At 43.4% G+C, this 24,167-nt stretch overlaps 8 non-coding genes across 8 annotated transcripts; 2 read left to right on the forward strand and 6 right to left on the reverse strand.

The window, feature by feature from the left end:
* Positions 1-519: 519 nt before the first annotated feature.
* On the reverse strand, positions 520-601 carry trnas-aga (transfer RNA serine (anticodon AGA)). Its single transcript has one exon. It is a non-coding gene; the product is annotated as a tRNA-Ser (tRNA).
* A 2,844-nt stretch (positions 602-3,445) lies between these two features.
* On the reverse strand, positions 3,446-3,527 carry trnas-gcu (transfer RNA serine (anticodon GCU)). The gene has a single exon. It is a non-coding gene; the product is annotated as a tRNA-Ser (tRNA).
* A 4,826-nt stretch (positions 3,528-8,353) lies between these two features.
* LOC138230928 (U5 spliceosomal RNA) lies at positions 8,354-8,470 on the reverse strand. Its single transcript, XR_011186516.1, has one exon. It is a non-coding gene; the product is annotated as a U5 spliceosomal RNA (small nuclear RNA).
* Positions 8,471-9,611: 1,141 nt separating this feature from the next.
* On the reverse strand, positions 9,612-9,728 carry LOC138230915 (U5 spliceosomal RNA). Its single transcript, XR_011186503.1, has one exon. It is a non-coding gene; the product is annotated as a U5 spliceosomal RNA (small nuclear RNA).
* A 2,319-nt stretch (positions 9,729-12,047) lies between these two features.
* trnai-aau (transfer RNA isoleucine (anticodon AAU)) lies at positions 12,048-12,121 on the reverse strand. The gene has a single exon. It is a non-coding gene; the product is annotated as a tRNA-Ile (tRNA).
* An 8,403-nt stretch (positions 12,122-20,524) lies between these two features.
* Positions 20,525-20,606, forward strand: trnas-uga (transfer RNA serine (anticodon UGA)). Its single transcript has one exon. It is a non-coding gene; the product is annotated as a tRNA-Ser (tRNA).
* Positions 20,607-21,992: 1,386 nt separating this feature from the next.
* trnar-ucg (transfer RNA arginine (anticodon UCG)) lies at positions 21,993-22,065 on the reverse strand. The gene has a single exon. It is a non-coding gene; the product is annotated as a tRNA-Arg (tRNA).
* A 1,193-nt stretch (positions 22,066-23,258) lies between these two features.
* Positions 23,259-23,332, forward strand: trnan-guu (transfer RNA asparagine (anticodon GUU)). Its single transcript has one exon. It is a non-coding gene; the product is annotated as a tRNA-Asn (tRNA).
* The last annotated feature ends 835 nt before the right edge of the window (positions 23,333-24,167 follow it).

Below are 24,167 nucleotides of genomic sequence, written 5' to 3' on the forward strand. Positions count from 1 at the left end.
TTTACAACACAGCATCTCCGTCACTATACTGGGGCATTGGGACCGGCACAGACCTCAGGGTGAGCGCCCCCCCGCCGGCACCATTAACACCGCTTGCAGCTGGAAGCTTTGTTTTTCCCTGTAGCTCACCCTCATCCGGGTACTGACCTGGCTCACACCTGCTTAGCTTCAGTGGGTTTTCAGTTGCGAGTTGCAAGGGAATGCAAGTGATGGAGCCGCTCCCTGCAAAAGCCACTGCATTGGCCGGGAATCAAACCCAAGCCTCCCACATGGCAGGCGAGAATTCTACCACTGAACCACCAATGCTCAGTGCCTGGACCTTCAAAAAAGACGCTTTTTTGGTGCTCTGTGGAAAACGCGTCGACATCTGCTTCCAGCTGCAAAATGCCATTCGCGGACGCTGAAGAACTTATTTCCAAGGCAGTGGGTACAAGCGATTGGGCGTTTTAAAACCACCAGGAACAGCAAAGAGGCGCGCTTCTTTGCTTGCGCCGAAACACACCGACTGGAGGCAGACAACGTAGTCGGCAGGATTCGAACCTGCGCGGGGAGACCCCAATGGATTTCTAGTCCATCGCCTTAACTACTCGGCCACGACTACAGCAAGCCCCACCGCCGCTGCGTTCTTGCTACAATCTTACCTGGATCGCGAGGCGCCGGCGAAAGCCTATTTCAAAGTCGTTCTCCGTTTCAAAAAAACATTTCCAAAATACAAGCCTTGCAGACAGACACGCCTCAGAGGACTTAAGGGTGGCTTCATGTCGGAATGATAAAGTCTCCCCGTCCGGACATGAAAATACCACTTTGTTACACACAAAAAAAGAATCAACAACAGAGAAATGCCCACAAGCATTTGAAAAGCCGCACCACGTCGCACTTGAAATAGCTCTTACATTAGTGGTAGACGCAGGAATCGCCTTTTTATTTACGCTCTTACCAACGCGATGGAAAGCAAAACAAAGCAAAGCAGAGCAAAACAAAACGAACAAACGAAAACCCTGCATATAACGCCGTTACGTGCCCAAGCGGTATTGTACGTCATCCTAGTACTGCACCCCGGTGCATACGGTATATGGGAACCAGCACACGCCACGAATCGTCTCGAATCACACCCTACAGCTGTAAGGCGCCTTGAAGCTTGCACCCCCAACATTCTTCTTTGCGCATCTGTGAAAGGTAAACTCTTGAGCAAACTCTGAACCAGCTCTAAGGAAACTAATCCGATTAGACGTTACTTTGACTCATCTTTTTACGCTCAGTGCTGGATTGCTCAAACTCCAGCTAGGGTTAGGGTTAGCATTCCCACGCTACTTAGACACTTTGTTTACGCTCAGTGCTGGATTTTGGGAACTTCAGGACGAATGGGAATTTTCTCCTATCTGTCAATTCTGTTTTGTTTTGGGGACTCTTGGCTGCCTATGTTGTACAGTGCAGCGTGAAGGAAACATTTTCCAAAACTGTGTCAGCTCAAAAGTTGTAAGAAAACCTCTCCAGCTGCTTTAACTCTCTTCATTTTTGTCATTTAATGTGACACTCGATGTATAACTGGAGCCTCACATATGCAAATGGTGAGGCTCCAGTTCGACACCCAGTTCGACACCACTTTACAGTATATGACAAAAGCATGGCAGACTGTGCCGGACCGGCAGATAACTTCCGCTTATTTTTACCATATTAAACATTGGAAATCCTCCCACTTGCATTTGTGACACTTGATTTTGGCTCCACCTAAGACACTCTTAAATCTTCAAACACTTTTCTCTTCTCCCGCAACACACTTGTCTGTCGGCACTATGTGGCAGCGTTGCATGACAACCCCTCTCACCACGGAAAGGAACCTAACAGCTTTGGTAAGAGAGTAGAATTACCTGAAGAACTGCTTTCCATGGAAGCAGGACCAAGCGATGTAGCATTTTTATAGTACCAGGAAAGGAGAAACTGCACTTCGCCTTTGCCGCACAGGCACAAGGCAACGTGCGGCAGACGCCATAGTCGGCAGGATTCGAACCTGAGCGGGGAGTCCCCAATGGATTTCAAGTCTATCGCCTTAACTACTCGGCCACAACTACAGCGAGCTCGCCGCCGCCGCATTCCTCCTATAATCTAACACGGAGTGCGAGGTGGCTGCAGAAACTTTTTTTAAGTCGCTCTCCGTTAAAAAAAAAAAACCTTTCACAAGATACATGCCGGCAGACAGACACGCCTCAGAGGGTTTAAGGCTGGCTTCACGTTCAAATGATAAAGTCTCCCCGTCCGGATGTCAAAATGCAACTTTGGCAGACAGAAAAAACATCAACAAACCAAAAATGTGGACAAGGATTTTACAAGCTGCACCACACTGCACTTTCAAAAGCATTTACATTCGTGTTAGACGGAGGAATTGTCTTTGTTTTGCGCGTTTACGAACGCCATGGAAAACGAAACAAAACAAAAGCCCTCAGCTCCTGCACGTGATTATAATGCCGTTACGTGTTGAAGCAGGAATTTACGTCATCCTACCACTGCAACACGGGGAATAGAGGGAAATGAAAACACGCTACGAATCGTCTCAATCACTCCCTAGAGTCGTAAGGCACATTGAAGGGTGCACCCCCATCATTAATCGTTGGGCCTCTGTGAAAGGAAAGCTGTTGAGCAGTCTTTGAAACAGCTCGGATGAAACACTTGATTGCTTCCATGTGCATCTGGAGCCCACTTCTTATTTTCACTTCACGCCGCCCCAAACCATTTCTAAAACAGGAGATTCGCGTTTGGGAATGCGCCCTGCCCTACAAATAAAACAGGTCTACGGGTCTGAAACCTGCTCCACGGAAAACAGTTCTGTTGCGCTTTTGATCAAAGGGAGATTCTCTGTTCTTACTTTTTGATGACATAACACCCAAAGGGGCCTCTTTGGAGCTGGATTCCAACCAGCATCCTAAAGTTTCTTGGCGGTATCCTTTACAGTCCTCTGTTCGGTCGACAAGGAACAGAAGGGGGCAGCTTTCCTCACACATACAGTGCAATGTACTGTAGTGTTCCCCTTCATTGAATTCGCAGTTCTGCATCAGACCTCTAACTCGTTTCCTTAGCTTGGATTTAAGCCACGAAGCAGGCTTCTACTGTATAAACGTCTAGAGGAATCACAAACTATTTGAGAGGCCATCATCCCAGGGGGAACTGACAAAGTCTATCCCTTTGATCTATCCCTAAACACCTAGCGCAGTCTCTCGAGAGACTGTCAAAAATCGCTTTCTCCGTTTGTGCTGCAAGTAAGTGAAAACGCAGTCTCAAACCAGAGCCACTTGGCAGCAGCGGCACGTAAATACTGTTACTGCCACTGCTCGATACCGACGTTAGCCTACTATACCATGTTCAGCCACCGCTAGAAAATGCACGGCTCTAGTACTGGAGCAAACAAAAGGAGGGCCAACGTCGAACGGGCACACGTGTCAGACATAGAGAGCGACGAGAATGGGATTCGAACCCATGCGTGCAGAGCACAACGGATTAGCAGTCCATCGCCTTAACCACTCGGCCACCTCGTCGACGAAACTGGGCTGTCCAGACATGGGTTGGCGCGCTAAAGATGATCTTTTTCTTTTTTTTCCCTCGTACTCGAGGGTCCTTTTCCTGTTCCACATGCGATTTCAACATTTTCCTTGGGAGATGTCAAGCCAGCAAGCCACTGCTGTGGTTCAGTGGCCAGTGTGGAGTTCAGTGGCCCTGTTGTACACAGAAAGCACATTGAGCTCCTTGGACATGAAAAGTTCCAGATAAAAGCCATTTGTCATCCTTTCTCTTGGTGTCGATGTTGCTATTGTATGTAAAGGTGGCAACTTGCTCAGCGAGCAGGCGGAGCACACACCGAATGCAGATGTGTCTGAGTGGTGTGTCCAAGTGGCTGCAAAAGGACAACACTCCCAGGGTGCCGTGGCTTAGTTGGTTAAAGTGCTTGTCTCCTTAAACAGGAGATGCTGGGTCCGAATCCCAGTGGTGCCTTCTTCGTTCTGTCTTCTCGAACTGAACTGGTCCTTACAGACAACCGCCTACGGCTAGACTTAATTAAATGCAAGTATTCATTTCCTGTCTTTAACGCGACTTGTTTTTCTTAAAATGGATGCAACTTGCAAAACATGAAATACAAACCTCGCTAATCAGCGCTCGAGGCTGGCAAAAAAAAAAGAAGTCAGCAATGTTTTTTTCTTTAACCTTAAGCCTGCTAATGGAGAAGAACCTAGTCGCCATATCACATACATCCGTTTCAACGATAAGAAGGTAACAACTATCCTCACTCCAGAGTAAATCTCACGTTTAGGGCATATTTTTTTCCACTTTACCATGAGTCGGGCTCAGCTGCACAGAGGCGAGAGCAGAGCAATGAGGTCACGGGGACAGGGGAGTCACACGCTGGCGGTTTGAACACGCGGAAGATCACTGAGAGATCCACAGTATGTGGACCCTCCGTGCGCCATCATTCCACACTCCAGACTCTGAATCCTGCCATCCGAGTTAAGATCTCGGCGGAACCTGAGGCGCAGTTCTTTCTTAAAACGTAATCTGGTGAGCATTTCTAGAATCGTACTTGTATAGATGCAGCCTTTAATGTGTTGCTAGGTTAAAATTTATGACTTCTTGAACTTCAGTAGGCAACTGCCCTCTTGATTTCGGATTTAATTTCTTTATTACAGGGGCGCTTTTATGATGACAGAGTCATGTTCAGGTACTTTGCTTGATGGAGGAAGCTCATTTCGGACTCTGTGATCTGCTCACCTGGAAAGGTCTGCTGTACTACTACAAGAGAGAAGTAGAGTCTGGAGGAAGGGACAATTTTATGATGCTTTGGAAGGTAATGTTTTTTTTTCTTTGAAATCGAAATGAATCAGAATATCAGTGCAAAAGACAAACTTTTGGTTTGGTTTAAAGAGATATGGTTTTAAAACAGACAAAATGTAGAAAACAGGTGTTTCTCACTTTTGGAAAAGAATGGACCAGGGGTAATATTTTACTAGTTGCAGTGCTAAGCTCACTGGGTTACAGTCCTGTAGTGTCACACCAGGGCCAGTGGTGCAATGGATAATGTGTCTGACTATGGATTAGGAGTTTGGAGGTTCGACTCCTGCCTGGCGCTGGTTGTTTTTAAACACATCAGCCTACTCCCTAAGTGCCTGTCGTAAGAGGCGACTAAAAGGGTTGTGTCGGGAAGGGCATCTGACGTAAAACCATCTTGCCAAAACCATGGTTGCAAAGAACACAAACCACATACCGGATCGGCCGGGGCCCGGGTTAACAACGTCCGCCATTAGTGCTGTGTCCCAACAGGGTACTAATGGAAATTATGCTACTGTGGGGAAAACTGTAGAGTGGGGGCTACAGAAAAGAAACAAGGTGAAGGGGCCTGGAAGGAATGTTAAGTCAATGAGAGTGGGGAGTTGGAATGTTGGCACCATGACAGGGAGAGGGAGAGAATTGGTTGAAACTATGGCAAGGAGAAAAGTGGAGATCTTGTGTGTGCAAGTAACCAAGTGGAAAGGAAACAGCTCAAGACACCTAGGAGAGGGATACATGATTCTATATGCTGGAAAGAGTACCAAAATGAATGGAGTGGGTGTGATAGTGTGCAAAGACCTAGCAGACAAGATAGTGAGGGTGGTTAGACACTCAGACAGGATTATCAATGTACAGGTGGCTTTTGAGAGTGGGTTATGGAATATCATCTCTGTATATGCACCACAGGTAGGAAGACCACAGGAGGAAAAGGAGAGCTTTTTGGAAGATCTCGAAGAAGTGATTAGCAGAATCCCAGGAAATGAAATGGTGGTAATTGGAGGAGACTTCAATGCACATTTAGGAGAGAAATGCCCAGATTATCCAGATGAACATGGTCAGAGAGGGCTAGGAGAGAGAAATGAAGAAGGAGGAAGGCTACTAGAGACACTCCAAGCTCTTGAATTGTTTGCAGTGAACACAGGGTTCACGAAGAATTATGAGCAAAAGGTGACATACAGGAGTGGAGGCCATGATACCCAAATAGATTACATATTAGTGAGAAGAATTGATAGAGCGAAAGTCCAAGATGCTAAAGTCCTGCCCTATGAGGCTGTTACCAGACAACACAGGCTACTGGTGATGGACATCACAATATTGAAGGAGCGAAGAATAAGGCAGAGGAAACACCCAGCACGAACAAAAGTGTGGAAACTGAGAGAAAACAAAGTAGATTTCAACAGGCTGGTGAAAGAAATGAAAAACAACACAGAGGAAACAGAGGAGCCTTCAGTTGAAGAAGAGTGGACTGAGATGAGCCACATCCTAGAAGAGGCTGCTACCAGGGTTTGTGGAAAGACAAGAGGAGGCAGACCGAGGGAAAATGAAGAGTGGTGGTGGGATATGGAAGTTCAGGAAACACTGAAGGAAAAGAAAAAAGCATACAAGGCACTGAAAGATGGCACTGGAGAATTACAAGAATATAAGAGACTAAAGAAGGTAGCAAAAAGAAGTGTAGCAAGAGCAAAGGAAAGAGCCTGGAAAGAATGGAATGAGAAACTTGAAACAAAGGAAGGAGAGGACCAAATCTACAAGATTGCTAAACATAGAGCGAGACAGAAAAAAGATATTATCCGGGTGGCGGGACTCAAGGATGGAGAAGGCAGAGTCTTGATTAAAGAAGAACAGATCAAGCAAAGATGGCTGGAGTACTTCAAAAATCTGTTAAATGTAGAAAATGAGAGGGAGAACCTAGTGGAGGCAGACGTAGTGTGTGGACCAATCCAAGAAATTTCAGTAAAGGAAGTGACAGAAGCTATCAAAGAGATGAAAGTGGGCAAAGCAACTGGACCATCAGGAATAGCAGCAGAACACTTTAAGAACCTCGATGAAGAGGGGATTCAGTGGCTGACGAGATTGCTAAACAATATTGCAAAGGAAGAGAGAATTCCAGAAGAATGGACAAAAAGCAGTATGGTTACCATCTACAAGGAGAAAGGAGACCCAATGGAGTGTTAAAACTATAGAGGAATAAAACTTCTGGAACATGGATTGAAAATCCTGGAAAAAATTCTGGACAAGAGACTCAGGAAGATAATCAGGATCCACAACTCACAATTTGGATTCTCAGTGGGGAAAAGCACAACAGATGCCATTTTTGTGATGAGACAGTTACAGGAGAAGACACTAGAGAAAGGGAAAAAGCTGTATGTGGCCTTTCTGGACTTGGAGAAGGCATATGACCGTGTGCCCAGAGAGGTGGTGTATTGGTGCTTGAGGAAGAAAGGAGTACCAGAAAGCATGGTGAAGTTAGTTCAAGCAACCTATAGAGATGCAACTACGAAGATGATAACACAACAGGGAGAGACAAAAGAGTTTGAAATCACAGTTGGAGTACACCAAGGATCAGCACTAAGTTCTTTCCTTTTCATAAACATTATTGACACACTGACAGAGGAGGTAAGAACAGAAGTGCCTTGGGAACTCATCTTTGCTGATGATGTGGCACTGATGGCAGACTCAGAAGTAGAACTACGGGAGAAAGTGTTCAAATGGCAGAGGAGTCTGGAAAAGGGTGGACTGAAAATGAATGCACAAAAATCTGAAATAATGGTAATGGAGAGAAGAGGAGATACTATGACCAATGTTGAGGAGACAAATGGAGGAAAACTGAAACAAGTTGATGACTTTAAATACCTTGGATCAAAACTGGTAAAGGGAGGAGAAACACTGGAGGCAGTAAAACAAAGAGTGAAAGCTGGATGGAACAAGTGGAGAGAGATAACTGGAATAATCTGTGACAGGAAAATTCCCAGAAAGTTAAAGTGCAAAATGTACAAGACTGTGATTAGACCTGTACTACTATATGGAGCTGAATGCTTGGCAGTTGGAAAGAGGGAAGAGAACTTGATGAGAAGAACTGAAATGAGGATGTTGAGATGGATTCTGCAGATTTCAATGAAGGATAAGATCAGAAATGAAGAAATCCGTAGACAATGTAGGGTGGTGGATGTGGTTGAGAAGATTCGAGAGGCGAGGTTACGGTGGTATGGACATATCATGAGGAGGGACTTTGAGGAAGTAACAAAGAGGGTAATGGAATTTGAGGTGGAAGGTAACAATGGAAGAGGCAGGCCTAGAAAGAGATGGATAGATTGTGTGAGAAAAGATATGGAGGTATGTGAAGTGAGTGAGGAAGATGTGCTCGACAGAGACAAATGGAGAAGAGCAACCAAAGCAGCTGACCCCAGGACAGTCTGGGACTAAGGCTGTGAAAAAGAAGAAGAAGAAGAAGAAGAGCCTACTCCCTAAGTAGCCTGTGCTACTTACTGCATTGTAAGAGCGATTGTGAGCGGTTTTGTTTTCTCTCTTTGACCAGCCCAGCTGCGCCCCACCCGAAGGCAGGGAAGCACAAAAATTGTATGGAACTCATTCATGCTCCTCTCCATGGAAATCTTTAGTAAAAGGCAAAAGATTTGTACGAGATGAAGAGAAACCAGAGTGCGTGGCTGGACAGCTGCAGGAGCCCAGGCCGCCTTCAAGTCCTCTGCCCTGCCAGTCGTGGTTGTCAATGCACCTGGCCTTACAAACGAGCCAGTGGCTCTCAGCTTACCTGGCAGGGGAGATACCTTGATCAGCCTGTAGTTGGATTGTTTTCTTGTTTTGTGGAAGCAGTGTTTGTTTTGCAGTTTGAGATGGCAACCTTTGGATCCCGCAAGAATGCTGTACGTTTTGAGCTTTTGGATGACCTCTTCATGGATCGTATGCAGTTCAGCAGAAAAGTGTTACAGAAGGAACTTGGCTTTGAACCTCGGCACTTGTATTTCATCTTCGCTCTCCCAGGTCAGAAAGAATTTGAGGTTGTTTTTGCTACCTATTCTCTGTTTGAACAATGTGTGGATGTGTTTGAGGCAAAAAGAGGGAAAGTTCCTGCCCTTGAGAAGATCAACTTGCAGCCTCTGACACAGAGAGAGAGGAAAACGGTGCATGTTGTTATGTTCTCGGAAATGGCAAAGACGGAGGACATTCACACCTGGCTTAAGCAGTACTGCACCGTCCACCATGGAACTGAGGTTAGAGATGTTGACGGTATAAAAACAGGAGCAAGGAAATTCGAGGTTCGCTTGCTACCGGACAATGTAAATGGAGGCTTAAGGCACCTGCCCTCTACAATCCAGCTGGGCGCCTGCAATGGCTATGTTTTTTATGTGGGACACCCAAAGGTGTGTCGGCGCTGTGGTGCTGTGGGACACAGTGGGTGGGTGCTGTGCAGGAGCCCAGGCCGCCTTCAAGGCCTCTGCCCTGCCGGTCGTGGTTGGCAATACACCTGGCCTTACAAACGAGCCAGTGGGGCCCGTTCAGCTCCGGGCTCATCGCCTGCGGCTCACGGCTTGCGAGCGTGACCAATCCGTGCGATAACTCGGAAAACACCCGGCCACACTGTGCCGGAAACGACGCACTCTGGGAAGCCGCTATGCAAAGCGAGGTCCCAAGATCCCCTGCGGCCGGACACTTCCCAACCCCCAAAGAAAAGAGCGCCAATCAGACGGCCGGAGACCGAGGACTCGCGGAGCAGACTGCCACAATCGCCATAACAAGACCGATTGCGAGCGTTTTTGTTTTCTCTCTTTGACCAGCCAGGCTGCGCCCCACCCGAAGGCAGGGAAGCACAAAAAATGCATGGAACTCATTCATGCTCCTCTCCACGGAAATCTTTAGTAAAAGGCGAAAGATTTGTACGAGATGAAGAGAAACCAGAGTGCGTGGCTGCACAGCTGCAGGAGCCCAGGCCGCCTTCAAGGCCTCTGCCCTGCCGGTCGTGGTTGGCAATACACCTGGCCTTACAAACGTTACTAAACACTGTATTTAGGATGTGTTTGCACTTATTCTGTGTCTCTAGCTTCAACACAGCGATATATGTATATGCTCACTGATTTTTTGGTACATGCCCAGGGCAATAATCATTATGAGGATTTATTTCCTGATGTGCTAGGGGTAGTGTTGTGAAATACTTCAACACACTGGATCGCAGGTTTAAACCGCCTGCACTCTTACTCCTTAAAAACCAACAAATGCAGATATGTAGCAATCATATTGTAGCTGACACTCATTTGCCTGTTTCACAAATGATCATATTTTACTAGAGATTCTGTTTGGGATCCGGATGTGCATTCTGACAGCAATCTCCTTATCGCGGCTTTGCCCTTCTTGCCTCTTTGGACAATATCTCCATCTTGTGGTCGTTATTGGTAAAGTCTAGACAACATCTCCATCTTGTGGTCGTTGTTGGTAATGTCTTCTTATGCCCTTTTTTATTTTAATTCTCTATTAGTTGATTCTAGAATCTCTACAATGGAGATGAAAACATCAGTTTTATAGCAGACAATATGACATTATTTATAGTCCAATTAGAAACTTATTACCCTGTTTTTAACATAATAACAAATTAAAATTGATTAAAACTAAGTTTGGAACACCAGGGAACATAACAAATGATTTTTAGGAAAACCATGAGGTTCTCTGTGTCCAATGCCTGCAAGGGGAGAAAGCTAGAATCCTTTGATTTTTTCAAAATTTGAAAATAAACATCATATAACAACAGCTTTCATTCCTAGGAGTGAAAAATAACCATTTTTGAAGACATAGTAGTTTCTAAAACACTACAATAAAGTTAAAAACATCAGTTTTATATTACATTATTTTTAGTGAAATTAGTCATTTTTTGCACTATTTTTAATAAAATATCTAATTAAAAGTGATTAAAATTAAGTTTGGAACAACAAGGAACACAAAAAAAAAAGATTTTTAGGAAAACCATGAGGTCCTCTGTGCCCGATGCCTGCAAGGGGAGAAAGCTAGAATCCTAAAAAAAAGTTATCAATTCTAGAGCCTAAGAGGAAAACAAGACAAATGTATATCTCCAAATAATTTTATGTGCTTCAGAAGAGCCCAGGAAAGTTTTTTGCATACATGAAACCACGCCCGTTTGCACATAAGCAGACATGGTTGCACACACGACTGCATGAAAGCACACGTGCATGCGAAGTCATCCTGTTGAGCATTTGAAAAGCCGCACCACGCCGCACTTGAAATAGCTCTTACATTAGTGGTAGACGCAGGAATCGCCTTTTTATTTACGCTCTTACCAACGCGATGGAAAGCAAAACAAAGCAAAGCAGAGCAATACAAAACGAACAAACGAAAACCCTCACGTCCCGCACTTGCATATAACGCCGTTACGTGCCCAAGCGGTATTGTACGTCATCCTAGCACTGCACCCCGGGGCGTAAGGTATATGGGAACGAGCACACGCCACGAATCGTCTCGAATCACTCCCTACAGCTGTAAGGCACCTTGAAGCGTGCACCCCCAACATTCTTCTTTGCACATCTGTGAAAGGTAAACTCTTGAGCAAACTCTGAACCAGCTCTAAGGAAACTAATCTGATTAGACGTTACTTTGACTCATCTTTTTACTCTCAGTGCTGGATTGCTCAAACTCCAGCTAGGGTTAGGTTTAACATTCCCACGCTACTTAGACACTTTGTTTACGCTCAGTGCTGGATTTTGGGAACTTCAGGACGAGTGGGAATTTTCTCCTATCTGTCAATTCTGTTTTGTTTTGGAGACTCTTGGCTGCCTATATTGTACAGTGCAGCGTGAAGGAAACATTTTCCAAAACTGTGTCAGCTCAAAAGTTGTAAGAAAACCTCTCCAGCTGCTTTACCTCTCTTCATTTTTGTCATTTAATGTGACAATCGATGTATAACTGGAGCCTTACATATGCAAATGGTGAGGCTCCAGTTCGACACCACTTTACAGTATATGACAAAAGCATGGCAGACTGTGCCGGACCAGCTGGTAACTTCCGCTTATTTTGACCATATTAAACATTGGAAATCTTCCCACTTGCATTTGTGACACTTGATTTTGGCTCCACCTAAGACACTCTTAAATCTTCAAACACTTTTCTCTTCTCCCGCAACACTCTTGTCCGTCGGCACTGTGTGGCAGCGTTGCAGGACAACCCATCTCACCACGGAAAGGAACCTAACAGCTTTGGTAAGAGAGGAGGAAAGGACATGGCCCGTACGGGGCTCGAACCCGTGACCTTGGCGTTATTAGCACCACACTCTAACCAACTGAGCTAACCGGCCTCGTGACAGTGCCCCTCTCTGTGCTGCAAAAAATCAAACTCAGGGAATTTCTTTTGTCCTCCTTTGAATAGAAAGCCGTGTAATTCAGTGTACGGGCTTTCTCATGCAGTTTCATGGTTTCACAGCATTATTCAGCTGATTTTAAATGTACCTAAAGGAGAAACATTATTGAAGACCATCAATTACCAAGAGCTTTTGTCAAAGGTTTTGGTGGTCATTTTTAATGACCACAGAGCACTATGACCTCGGTTTTACATCTCATCCAAAAGACAGCGCCCTTTTACAACACAGCTTCTCCGTCACTATATTGGGAGATTGGGACCCGCACAGACCTCAGGGTGAGCGCCTCCCCGCTGGCCCCATTAACACCACTTTCAGCTGGAAGCTTTGTTTTTCCCTGTAGCTCACCCTCATCCAGGTACTGACCTGGCTCACACCTGCTTAGCTTCAGTGGGTTTTCAGTTGCGAGTTGCAAAAGTTGGGATGCAAGTGATGGAGCCGTTCGCTGCAAAAGCCACTGCATTGGCCAGGAATCGAAACCAAGCCTCCTGCGTGGCAGGTGAGAGTTCTAACAATGAACCACCAATGCTCAATGCCTGTACCTTCAAAAAAGACGCTTTTTTGGTGCTGTGTGCAAAAAGCGTCGACATCTACTTCCAGCTGCAAAATGCCATCCGCGGACGCTGTGAATTTATTTATTTAGACACTGCTCAGAATCCCCTGTAAGATTCTCCTTCAATTCCGTTTTGCAGTGCTTTAGCTCTTTCAAAAGGCTTCGCTTTGCTAGTCACAATCCAAGGCTCGTGACAGCACCTGAAAACACTCACCACTGCATTGGCCGGGGATCGAACCTGGGTCAACTGCTTGGAAGGTTGCTATGCTCACCACTATACCACCAACACACGCCCGCCGGAGCCCTCAAGGACACCACCAGAGAATGCTCACGATTTCAGAAGCTGTCTCCGGGACGTGCTGATTCCACACATCCTGAATAAATCATGTTATTGTTAGTTGCTGTAGCAAGACGTTCAAATGAGTTTCATGGCCAGATGGACTGTTTCCTCAAGTGGTATAGTATTGCAGTAAGACAGCACGATGCCTGCAAGACTATGTCACGCTAAACACCACAGATTGTGTTTGTCCGTTCGTGTCAGTCGTCCTGCAGCCACGGGAAGTGGGACACAAACATGCTGCAATGCTTTCAAGACGTTAGGATTTGTTTGTGCAACATCCGAGAAGAGTACTTGTGGCTTGAATGTGACTGAGCAAGGTGTTTAAAGACAGAGACTGAAAACTGTTAAAGGATGAGTCAAAGTAACGTCTAATCGGATTAGTTTCCTTAGAGCTGGTTCAGAGTTTGCTCAAGAGTTTACCTTTCACAGATGCGCAAAGAAGAATGTTGGGGGTGCACGCTTCAAGGCGCCTTACAGCTGTAGGGAGTGATTTGAGACGATTCGTGGCGTGTGCTCATTCCCATATACCGTACTCCCCGGGGTGCAGTGCTAGAATGACATACAATACCGCTTGGGCACGTAACGGCGTTATATGCAAGTGCGGGACGTGAGGGTTTTGCGTTTGTTCGTTTTGTTTTGCTCTGCTTTGCTTTGTTTTGCTTTCCATCGCGTTGGTAAGAGCGTAAATAAAAAGGCGATTCCTGCGTCTACCACTAATGTAAGAGCTATTTCAAGTGCGCCGTGGTGTGGCTTTTCAAATTCTTAACAGGATGATTTCACATGCACGCGTGCTTTCATGCAGTCGTGTGTGCAACCATGTCTGCTTACGTGCAAACGGGCGTGGTTTCATGTATGCAAAAAACTTTCCTGGGCTCTTCTGAAGCACATAAAATTATTTGGAGATATACATTTGTCTTATTTTCCTCTTAGGCTCTAGAATTGATAACTTTTTTTCATTTTTGGCATTTTTCATCATTTTCCAGAAAGTGGTTGCAAGCCCGATATCATGCGAAGAAACTTCAGGATTCGGGGATCAGTCAATGGATTTTCTTCAAAGTTGGATTTTTGCACTCTGTGGACCAAGAGATGTTGTTCTATAATGTTTTTTTTTTTTCAAATTTAAAAATATCATTTTTTCATGGAGCTTTGAAGGGGATGGATTCACCCTCCTTTAGCCAGGACAGAGCTCCAGGAGCCTGGGTAGGATTCTAGCTTTCTCCCCTTGCAGGCACCTGGCACAGAAGACAATATTTTTTTCCTTAAAATCTTTTTTTTTTGTGTTCCTTGTTGTTCCAAACTTAATTTTAATCACTTTTAATTAGAGATTTTATTAAAAATAGTGCAATAAATGACTAATTTCACAAAAAATAATGTAATATAAAATGGATGTTTTTAACTTTATTGTAGTGTTTTAGAAACTAATATGTCTTTAAAAATGGTTGTTTTTCACTCCTATGAATGAAAACTGTTGTTATATGATGTTATATGATGTTTTTTTTTTCAAATTTTAAATGATCATTTTTTCATGGAGCTTTGAAGGGGATGGATTCACCCTCCTTTAGCCAGGACAGAGCTCCAGGAGCCTGGGTAGGATTCTACCTTTCTCCCCTTGCAGGCACCTGGCACAGAAGACATCATTTTTTTTCTTAAAATCTTTTTTTTTTGTGTTCCTTGTTGCTCCAAACTTAATTCTAATCACTTTTAATTTGAGATTATATTAAAAATAGTGCAATAAATGACTAATTTCACTAAAAATACTAAAAGTAATATAAAACGGATGTTTTTAACTTTATTGTAGTGTTTTAGAAACTAATATGTCTTCAACAATGGTTATTTTTCACTCCTAGGAATGAAAGCTGTTGTTATATGATGTTTATTTTCAAATTTTGAAAAATCAAAGGATTCTAGCTTTCTCCCTTTGCAGGCATCGGACACAGAGAACCTCATGGTTTTCCTAAAAATCATTTTTTATGTTCCCTGGTGTTCCAAACTTAGTTTTAATCAATTTTAATTTGTTATGTTACAAACAGGGTAATAAATTCTTAATTGAACTATAACTAATTTCATATTGTCTGCTACAAAACTGATATTTTCAGCTCTATTGTAGAGATTCTAGAATCAACTAATAAAGAATTGAAATAAAAAAATGCATAAGAAGACATTACCAACAACGACCACAAGATGGAGATATTGTCTAGACATTACCAACAACGACCACAAGATGGAGATATTTTCCAAAGAGGCAAGAAGGGCAAAGCTGCAATAAGGTAAAATCATTTTTTGAAAGAGATTGTTGTCAGAATGCACATCCGTATCCCAAACAGAATCTCTAGTAAAATATGATCATTTGTGAAACAGGCAAATGAGTGTCCGCTACAATATGATTGCTACATATCTGCATTTGTTGGTATTTAAGGAGTAAGAGTGCAGGGGGTTTAAACCTGCGATCCAGTGTGTTGAAGAATTTCACAACACTACCTCTAGCACATATGGAAATAAATCCTCATAATGATTATTGCCCTGGGCATGTACCAAAAAATCAGTGAGCATATATATATATATCACTGGGTTGAAGCTAGAGACACAGAATAACTGCAAACACATCCTAAATACAGTGTTCCAGCACCTTTGACCTCATCCAGAACGTATCATTTCTTGAAAGGGATTGCTGTCCGAATGCACATCTGAATCCCAAACAGAATCTCTAGTAAAATACGATCACTTGTGAAACAGGCAAATGACTGTCTCAGGGGCCCATTTCTCATTGTCAGACATGTATGCAATGCTTTCACTGTGCATTGAGCAATAGGGATCAAAAACACCGCAGGTAAGGTTAGAAGTCATGTTCTATGATCATTTCTTTCAGCATTAGGGACTAAATATACTTAACGTATGATGCTAAAATGTTATTTTTACATATATTAATGTAATAAATGATTGCTTATGCTTTATAAACAAATCTAATTATAATAAAAGCTTTGCATTTATCTTGTACCATAGAACATGATTTTCTTTGTATTTCAAGCCCACAAAGTGTCCAAATGATGCACTATATGATATTAGGAAGATTATCACATGCATATCGGTATTATCTTTCTTATGAAAATGCATTCCTTTCATTACCTTTTACTTTTTTAAAATGAACTCAAATTGTGTATAATGTAATAATTTAAGTAGAATAGATTCAGGTAGAAAATATAGAGTCATGATGTTTATGTCTGACATCATTTCACATGGGTGAATTTTAAGCTAAGAAATAAAAACATTTACAATGAAGATACCATTGCTTAATTTTAAATGCCTTTAAAAAATAAATACCTCCTGAGAATAATTTGCCACTCAAAGATCCTTGGTAAGGTACTGTTTGAATCCAATCAGGAGAAGAGCATCCAGGGAGTGCTTTCTATAGAGTCCAGCTTGGGTCACTCTCTTCCGGAGAGCCTGCTGATACTTTTTAACTACTCAGGGCCTGTAAGGATATAAAACACCGGTTTAAACATTTTATACCTATAAGACAAATTAGAATTTTAGTAAAAAATAGATACATCTGAAAAATATAAAGTCTTACTGCTGATAGAGTTCTTCAGAGCTCACATCTTCCCCTTCCTTATCTGCTTCTGTTTCAGTTTCTAGAGCAGCCTCTGGCATCTCTTCCTCCTGGACAGCGGCCTCTTGCTCAGGGCCGCTGGAATGTAGGTAGATTCTTTTCAACATGCTTTTACATAATATGTTGTAACAATGATTTCAAAAAGAAATTACAGAAGCGTTATAGATTAAAAATATCTCACCTTGCCGATGTGTCTTCAGGTTTCCCATGTACAAAAAGGCCCAAGGACTCTAGCAGTCTATTCTGTTTGCCTCACCAGACACGATCTCTATTCTGTGGTAATCCACGATGACCCCGTTCTTCAGGTGATTCATCATGTCCTCCCTCGCCTGTTGAGAGGCCATCCTGATCTGTTCTGCCATGGCGTGCTTCATACACGCCCTCTTCAAGAGAGCAGGAAGCTGATCAAAAGTATTCAGGCAAATCTTGCACACCAGGGGAATCCTCGCGGGTTTCCTTTGAAAATAAATAATACCATCTGTGTATAGAAACAAGCTAAGACTGATTTATTAAATTATCCTTAAAATTCTCTCTCATAGTTTGAGCATAATGATTTTATTGCATTTATATAAGAATTGCTCATTGCTCCAAAATAAATAATGGTTTCATAAAAAAGTGAACACTTACTTGGTCTCAGTCACAGACTTTCCAATAGAAGCCATTGTGGAGTTCAGCAACTGCAGGTCCTAGAAGTGGGGAAGGAATTTTAAAAGAGAAATTGAATTACAATACAGAAGGAATGGCTGAGGGATCACTGAAATATATATATATACAAATTCCAAAGACTGAGTCCATATAGAAACAACTACCTTTCATTTTCAGTATAAGAAAAAAAAACATTATCTTCCAAAGCATCATAAAATTGTCCCTTCTTCCAGACTCTACTTCTCTCTTGTAGTAGTATAGCAGACCTTTCAAGGGGCGCTTTTATGAAGACAGAGTTATGTTCAGGTACTTTGCTTGATGGAGGAAGCTCATTACGGACTCTGTGATCTGCTCACCTGGAGTCTGGAAGAAGGGACAATTTTATGATGCTTTGGAAGATAATGTTTTTTTTTTCTTTGAAATCGAAATGAATCAGAATATCAGTGCAAAAGACAAACTCTTGGTTTGGTTTAAAGAGATATGGTTTTAAAACAGACAAAATGTAGAAAACAGGTGTTTCTCACTTTTGGAAAAGAATGGACCGGGGGTATTTTACTAGTTGCATTGCTTATCTCACTGGGTTACAGCCCTGCAGTATCACACGAGGGCCAGTGGCGCAATGGATAAAGCGTCTGACTATGGATCAGGAGATTGCAAGTTTGACTCCTGTCTGGCTCGGCTGGTTTTTAAACGCATCGGGCTACTCCCCTAAGTAGTCTGTGCTACTTACTGCATTGTAATCGTACTCAGTAAGAGATTTCCTTCATGTAAATGAACTGCACCTGACAGCTTTAGAAAATCACCTGGGCTCAGTACGGTGCTGAGAGCTCAGCATTGCTGTTGTTCTAATTAGCACGCACTGCATCGGCTATGAACCCGAACTTTTCAATTATTCCGATCAGTAAGTCAACACGTAGTCCACATGAAAGGTAGAAATATTCTCTTGTCTGTCTCTTGTTTGTATAGAACTGAATGTCCCTGACAATGTACTGTTAGTTTTAATTGAAGAACGGCATTTGTGTTCAAATATATCAGACAAGTTTACGTAACTGCTCATGCGACACTCAGTTGTAATTAGTCAAGAAATAAAGTCGAACAACAGCTGCGGGTTTGATTCTGAACGTATCAGATTGCAGCACCTTTTTCTTCAATTGACAAATGATAGAGATTCGAAGAGAGATCCTTCAGACCAGCAAGCAAACCCACGGCTATTTCGGTTTTCTATCTAGGCAACGTTGGTGTCTGCAATACCATACATGAAAGCGTGATGCAATTTCTGTGGCTAAATTTGTTGCACGTCATGCACAGTAAGAATGTTTCTAACACCAAATACAAAGTCAACATTTAGCGATCACGCCTTCTCCTCATTTAACCCACTGAAACCCTTGCTTTTAACAGTTCTTTAATGCGTGCTTTACGAGCACCTACATATTGTGTCGGTTCTTTCAGTTTTATTCATTAGGTTTTCAAAGGCATAAGTAAAACACCAGAGGTGCGAACGCAAGATGTGTGGTTATCTGAAGAACTCATTTCCATGGCAGCAGGGCCAAGCGATTTAGCGTTTTTATAGTACCAGGAAAGGAGAAGTGGCACTTCGCCTTTGCCGCGCAGGCACAAAGAGACGTACCACCCAGGGACGCATGTCTCAGTTTTTCCAATGTAAACATCATCACCGCTAAAGAAGATGGCGCAGAAGGCTCCACAGTCGAAACGTTGTGCTTCTTTTCTTCTCTTTTCAGCATGGAGTAAACCTTTGCTTGATCCTTTGCAGCCTACGCATGCTGACACAGCTACCTTTCTCTTAACGCGCCTCAATCATTATTCACCAAAACCATCAGCAGAATGTGTCGCCTTTGTGGTGATGTCACTCCTCTGCTTCACAAATGTCCTTAGTGACGGACCATTTCTTTCTGCCATTTTTCCGGAGCGGTTATTGATTGCTCCATCATTTCCCTCATACTTTCCATCCCTAGATTGAAAAAAAAAAAACAGAAACAGGCTGACAGGACGACAATCAAATTGCAAAAACTCATCAAAGCACTCGATAGAGTATTTGAATCCACAAGTAGCTACGAGCAACTTTGTCCTGGCTTGCATGAAAGTCGGAAAATGTCAAAAAGAAAAAGATGGTGGCTTTTTCATATCTGTTCTTTTATTTTTAGTTCGTTGGCTCTTCTGTCCATTGTCCTCCTGCCTGGCTCTTGACCTGTGACTGTCTGAACGCACACATTAGACTTTCAGGCGGGGGATTTGTCCTGAGCCTCTGTGAAAGACCCACCCACCCCCATAAATAACTGCTCTAGAAACACATGAATGCAAAACTAAACCACAGCTTAAAGAGGAGCTCCAACTCAGTGCCATACTAATGTAAACGAAGTAATACTAAGACATGTTCTTATGGATTTGTCTTACCTTGAGATATGTAATTGGATTTCAGGATTAACTTCCTCATTCAATGTACTGGTGATTCTTTGCCTGGTCAGTACCTGGGTGGGAGACCTCCAGCGAACAATTAAGCTTGCTGCTGGAAGTGGTGTTAAGAGACTCTAAGGATCTTCCAGAGGTGTCTGTCCAATAGCACTAGTTGCCTTAGAGCTGGCTCAAACATTGCTCAAGAGTCTACCTTTCACAGATGCGCAAAGATGAATGATGGGGGTGCACGCTTCAAGGAGCCTTCCAACTGTAGGGACCGATTAGAGACGATCCGTAGCATGTGTTCGTTTCCATATACGCCCCGTGTCTCAACGGTAGGACAGAGTCAAATACTGCCTCGACACGTAACAGCGTTATATTAAACCGCAGGACTTGAGGGCTGTTTTGTTTGAATGTTCAAGGCATTGGTAAGAGCGTAGGTCAAGGGCCATTGGTGCATCTCCTGTAACTGGAGTAAAAATGCTATTCAAAGTGCAGTGACTAAAATCGTCATCCACATGTCTCCGTTGTTGATTGCTTTCTGCCTAAGAACGTTCTGTTTTCATGTCCGAACGGGGAGACTTTATCATTCCAACTTGAAGCCACCCTTAAGTCCTCTGAGGTGTGTGTGTGTGTGTGTGTGTGTGTGTGTGTGTGTGCTTGCACGTATGGCGTAAAAGGTTTCTTAAACGGAGAGCGAACTTGAAAAAAGTTGCCTCCGCTGCCGCCGCCGCCTCGCACTCCCTGTTCGATTGTAGCAAGAAGGCAGCGGCCGCAGCGCTCGCTGTAGTCGTGGCCGAGTGGTTAAGGTGACGGACTTGAAATCCGTTGGGGTCTCCCCGCGCAGGTTCAAATCCTGCCGACTACGGCGTCCTTCGCATTTGGTTGCGTGCGTGCGTGTAAAAGGACCAGCGCCGTTTCGTTTTCGCTGGGACCTTTAACACTCTAAATCGCCTGGACCCGCAGCCTGTGAAATCGATTCTTCAGCACCCACGATGGACGCTTTGCCGCTGGACACAGATAACGATGCTTTTCTGCAACGAGCTTTCCAGCTGAATTTTCTCGGCAGCTCCGTACTGAACCTGTTCTCCATTGCAACATAGTGGAGGCTCGTCACGTCTATAGCAAGGCTGTGTAGGACCGCATACGCCACAGTGACTTGTACACAGACCACATGAAAGGCAAGCAAAATACACTTTTAAAATTCCAAAGACTCACAAGGTCAGAGGAACAGCGATGACCTGAACAGATCTGTTACAGAAGTCTAGGTTGACCTTTTTAGAGCTGTAATTGCATTTTTGTTTAATAGAAGATCAAATCTACTCGCATGTACCAGCACCTTACAGTTTATTGATGTTAATTCTGTTTAAGTAATAAGATTGCTAACGATGTTGGACTTTAGCCGGTGTTTTTTAGAACAAATTGCTTACATTTCTGTAAGGAATACGCAGTACGTGCCTTTGTCAGTCATTGCTCACCATACCTGTAACTTTCTTATCTAACTCACTTCCTCAAATGGTGAAGGTCCACAAACATAAATGAAAAAAAAACCCTTGTTGTAGATGAGGTGCACAAAAAAGCAGCCCCTGATAGTGTATAACACATTTATACTATTGCAGAGACACATGTAACATATATATACTGTATATATATGAAACAAAAATAGAAACAGAAACAGGAATCGCTTACTCACCTGGAGAATCTCTGTAGGAATATCTAGCATTTATCAATGGAAATAAAAGCTGCTTTAATACAGTGCATGTTCAAACTCAAACCCTCAGCTGCTGTTCTTGTTTGTTTTGGGACAAACGTGTTCCTTATATGCTATATATGTATATATTAGCACCAATGTCGTTCTTAAAAACTAACATGAAATTGTCAGGGACATTCAGCTATATACAAAGACGAGACAGACAAAGTAATAATTCTGTATTAACGTGGCCTACATATTGACGCAATGATCGAACTAAGTGACGTGTTCTGATTCAGATCCCCTGCAGTTCATGCCAATTAGAACAATAGCAATGCTGAGTCCTCCCCACCCTACTGAGCACAAATTCAGCTGCTCTCCAGTTCTGTTCTGCGTGTTTTTTCATTGCAATTGAGCTCGGAGCTGGAGATGATCTCCATACAGTTCTGTGTTCACCAGCCCGCACTTGCGTGCTAATTTACGGGTTGTGGCAAATGCTTTTCTATAGTTCATATACATGACGGCAACCTGTTACCGAGGAACCTGAGAGGTTTAAAAGCCTCACGAGCCAGGCAGGACTCAAACCTACAATCTTCTGATTCGAAGTCAGACGCGTTATCCATTACGCCACTGGCCCATAGAACATGCGTTTGCACTCCACCACAGAGAGCTCTACACTGATACTAGTAGTACACTTCCCCATCTAAATTTTCACAGCAAGAAACTTGTGTTTCCTACTATTTTTATCAGGTTTAAAATATCATCTCCTTAAAACAGAAAAAGTGTTGATGTGTCGTGCTGAAATTCCGATTGATTTTGAATTCAAAGAAAAAAGGTTTTCTTCCAAAACACCATGAAATTGTCACATCTTGCAGACAATAGGTGTATTCCATGTTGAAAAGAGAAGAAAGAAAACCATGGAGCCTTTTACAGGTGTGAGGCTTCTTCAGGTGTGAGAAGACCTCACAGTCGAAACGCTGTGTTTCCGTTCTTCTCTTTTCAGCATGCAATAAACCTAGTACTTGTTCCTTTGCAGCCGAGGCATGCTGACGTAGCTACCCAGCTGAACATCTTGCAGACTCTACAGTACTTCTCTCCTGTAGAAGTAAAGCAGGGCTTGCTGGGTGAGCTTTTGCTCCGGTAAATTAGGTCACGTGTCATGTTAAATCACTTCTTCTAAACACAACATTTGCTGGTGCTAGCTTTCCCCATGAAAAGAGACATTTCCCTTACAGTACATGACATATCGTTTTTATTCTATCAATAAGTATAGAAATTAAACAAAAGAAAAAATGGTGTCGCCAAAGAATGCACAGCTCTGTCGCCTTGGGGAGGTGTCAAGGGCATTGAGCTCCTTGGACATGAAAAGTGCCCGATAAATGCCATTTCTCATCATTTCTCTTGGCGTCAGTTCTGCTATTAAATGGGACGGAGGCAACGGGCTCAGAGAGCAGGTTAAGTGCACACCGAACGCAGATGTGTCCAAGTGTCTGTAAAAGCGCGGTGCTCCGCTGGCGCTGTTCCCTAGTGGCTTAAAGTGCCCGCCTAGTAAGCAGGCGATCCTGGGTCTGAATACCAGCGGTGCCTCTCTCCGTGTCTTGTTGTGCCGAATGTATCATTTCAGACAAACATGTACAGCTTGGTTCAGTTTAATGCAAGAATTCATTTCCTTTCTGGAATAACTTGTTTTTGAAGAAATCCATACAGCTTGTGAAAGATGAAATCCATTTCTTGGTTGTCAGTGGAAAAAGATTGCCGGCTGCAAGAAGCGCAAGTGATTGTTTTCTTTGACCATAAACCTGCAAATGTAGGGAGCACAAGCGGCTGTCAGTCTCTGTGGCGCAATCGGTTAGCGCGTTTGGCTGTTAACCGAAAGGTTGGTGGTTCAAGCCCACCCAGGGACGCATGTCTCAGTTTTTCCAATGTAAACATCATCACCGCTAAAGAAGATAGCGCAGAAGGCTCCACAGTCGAAACGTTGTGCTTCTTTTCTTCTCTTTTCAGCATGGAGTAAACCTTTGCTTGATCCTTTGCAGCCTACGCATGCTGACACAGCTACCTTTCTCTTAACGCGCCTCAATCATTATTCACCAAAACCATCAGCAGAATGTGTCGCCTTTGTGGTGATGTCACTCCTCTGCTTCACAAATGTCCTTAGTGACGGACCATTTCTTTCTGCCATTTTTCCGGAGCGGTTATTGATTGCTCCATCATTTCCCTCATACTTTCCATCCCTAGATTGAAAAAAAAAAAACAGAAACAGGCTGACAGGACGACAATCAAATTGCAAAAACTCAGCAAAGCACTCGATAGAGTATTTGAATACTATGAGCAACTTTGTCCTGGCTTGCATGAAAGTCGGAAAATGTCAAAAAGAAAAAGATGGTGGCTTTTTCATATCTGTTCTTTTATTTTTAGTTCGTTGGCTCTTCTGTCCATTGTCCTCCTGCCTGGCTCTTGACCTGTGACTGTCTGAACGCACACATTAGACTTTCAGGCGGGGGATTTGTCCTGAGCCTCTGTGAAAGACCCACCCACCCCCATAAATAACTGCTCTAGAAACACATGAATGCAAAACTAAACCACAGCTTAAAGAGGAGCTCCAACTCAGTGCCATACTAATGTAAACGAACTAATACTAAGACATGTTCTTATGGATTTGTCTTACCTTGAGATATGTAATTGGATTTCAGGATTAACTTCCTCATTCAATGTACTGGTGATTCTTTGCCTGGTCAG

The sequence above is a fragment of the Lepisosteus oculatus genome, unplaced genomic scaffold, assembly GCF_040954835.1.
Source record: "Lepisosteus oculatus isolate fLepOcu1 unplaced genomic scaffold, fLepOcu1.hap2 HAP2_SCAFFOLD_52, whole genome shotgun sequence".
Classification (NCBI taxonomy): Eukaryota; Metazoa; Chordata; class Actinopteri; order Semionotiformes; family Lepisosteidae; genus Lepisosteus; species Lepisosteus oculatus.